Source organism: Homalodisca vitripennis, unplaced genomic scaffold (assembly GCF_021130785.1).
Source record: "Homalodisca vitripennis isolate AUS2020 unplaced genomic scaffold, UT_GWSS_2.1 ScUCBcl_1568;HRSCAF=5355, whole genome shotgun sequence".
Taxonomy (NCBI): Eukaryota; Metazoa; Arthropoda; class Insecta; order Hemiptera; family Cicadellidae; genus Homalodisca; species Homalodisca vitripennis.
Window position 1 is genome coordinate 8,396 of NW_025777691.1, and position 2,341 is coordinate 10,736.

Below are 2,341 nucleotides of genomic sequence, written 5' to 3' on the forward strand. Positions count from 1 at the left end.
TAAATTTTCTATACACACACACACACACATGCACACTGAACTTTCAGGGAGCCAACAAACTGCTGAAATTTCACTTACCATGCTCATTTATTTGCTTGAGCTATAATCATTTCCTGAAGTCAACCATACCTCAAATGATCTTATTGTTTTCTACACTGGCAACCTATCGCTACCACTGTATTTTCTAAATTGTTAAAATTAGCTATCTTAATTATTTAACTGTCATTGTTTTATTGGCCATTGTTATTGTTTTTAATCTTTATCTGTAGTAAGTGGCAATATCGTAACCAATGAAGTTCATCTGAGGTGCGATTATTGCTTATTGAAAACTTTTATTTATTCTATCTCTTAGATGTAGAATCTGGCATTGAATATATCTTAATAATCCTTATAGTGGGAGGAGGAATCAGTAGATTCTTGCCATAGTATACAAACCCCCTCATGTGAGTTGCTCTAGTCTTCGCAACTTTAATCATGTCTATACTTACGCCATCATTATCAACCACGAATGAGTTGATCTCATTCATCGCCAACTTTCTTCAACCACTCACTTGTTTGAATTCAAAAGCATTTTGTAAAGCTTCAGTCACTATAATGATGCTAAATTTATGTACAACTAGCGGGGCCCGGCGCGCTTTGCTGCGCATTTCAATAATTTTTTGCAAAAGTTGCCCGCGGCTGTCGCACGCAATTTCCCGTTGAAAAACAGTACACTATATTCACTTATTCTTTTTCTATCACATTCTAAACATTGCTGAGATAATTGATAGTCGTTCCATCGTGAGCCTCTTGGGCGTATTATGAAGGTATGTACCATTATTCCTGCCTCTATCTAGCTGTTACCCACGGCTTCGCACGCAAATCTTAAGAACCGAAGTCCTTATATTACTTAGTAAATTTTTTTTTTTACTATAATTAAATTTTAGATTAAATTAGTTATATCTCCGATGCCACGATTGAGCTTGCTTTGTTGTCTCGATCGAGAGAATATGTACACACGGAGTTTTGAGAACCATACTTTCTGTCAATAAAAACAACTAAGGTTGATTTTATAACATTCTTTATATTTGTAGCCAACGTAAGATAGTAATTATGATATCTGCATTACTCCTTCTGATCAAGCATGAGCATGGTTTATATTAAATAAATATTGCAGTTAAAGGTGAATTTTTACGTCAAATTTGAATTGTATTATCTGGATAGTAAAGTCTATGTTTAAACAGTGATTGCAAAAACAGTTTAAACAAAAATTTGTCGTTTCTCTTAAGCTTACTCTATGCTTTAAAACTATAAGTGTAATATATGTTTACAAAGAACAGCTGATTAAAAATTTGAAAAGACGTTAACATATGTTTGCTGCAATGCATTTCTTATGGGTATTTCTGTAACCAGTGGGGCGGAATCCTGAATCGGGAAAGGGATGGGCATAGCTTATAAACCTTCTCCGTGGAAAAATACATATACGTACAAATTTTCATCATGATCGGTCCAATAGTTCACGATTCCATAAAGGACAAACATACAAACATTCATTTTTATATATATAGATATTCTAATAATGGGTGACTCGATACAACATGTAAACGAGCCAACAAGAGTTAGTAAACAGGATTTTTTCCGCCATCTTGTTTCTTTCTGCCATTTGCTATTGGCCTCGTAGGTGGTTGGTAGACGAATGCAGACGTATTGTGACCTGTATTCTGTAGTTCAGTTTTTAATGAATGTTGTGTATAGTTTTTTATCAAGAGCATGTTTTAGAGTTAGTGAAGTTGACATACAATATGGTGGTTGTGATTCCTGACAGACGCGCCACAATGCTTTGGTATGATTTTGTTTACTTTAACCTAGTTTGTAATTATGTGTTAGGTTAGTTATTTACCTGAAGAAGAGATCAGATTGCAGATCTCAAAAACGTAGTGTTACTGACTTTTTGTTTCACTGAACGATGGCAAATGTCCGGAAAAATCCTGTTTCCTTCATAATCCTTGCATCGTCAAAAACAAACTTCAAACAAAGAGTTAGTAACCATTCATCTAGACTTACCAACATGTTGTCAGTTGAGAGGCATCAGCTGTTTTGACATGTTTGTTCCTCCCGCCTTACGCAAGCAAACCTTTAAAGTGGCCGTGCTCGCTTATGCATTGACGGATGCAATATTTGAATGTCTGGCATTACAGAACAAATGCTCAAGGTTCTTAGGCATGCGGAACAGGGTTGAAACAGGTAAGCATTGTTCAGAAGAGCTCATGGTTTTGTAAAGGCTTTGGATTTGACACAGTTTAAACCTGGAAGAGGATGCACAATAAGCCGGATGGCTGAGAGGCAACTACCAGGCCCAGGA

At 36.0% G+C, this 2,341-nt stretch overlaps 1 non-coding gene across 1 annotated transcript; it reads left to right on the forward strand.

The window, feature by feature from the left end:
• Nucleotides 1–261: 261 nt before the first annotated feature.
• Nucleotides 262–398, forward strand: LOC124371536. The gene has a single exon (XR_006923248.1). It is a non-coding gene; the product is annotated as a U4 spliceosomal RNA (small nuclear RNA).
• The last annotated feature ends 1,943 nt before the right edge of the window (nucleotides 399–2,341 follow it).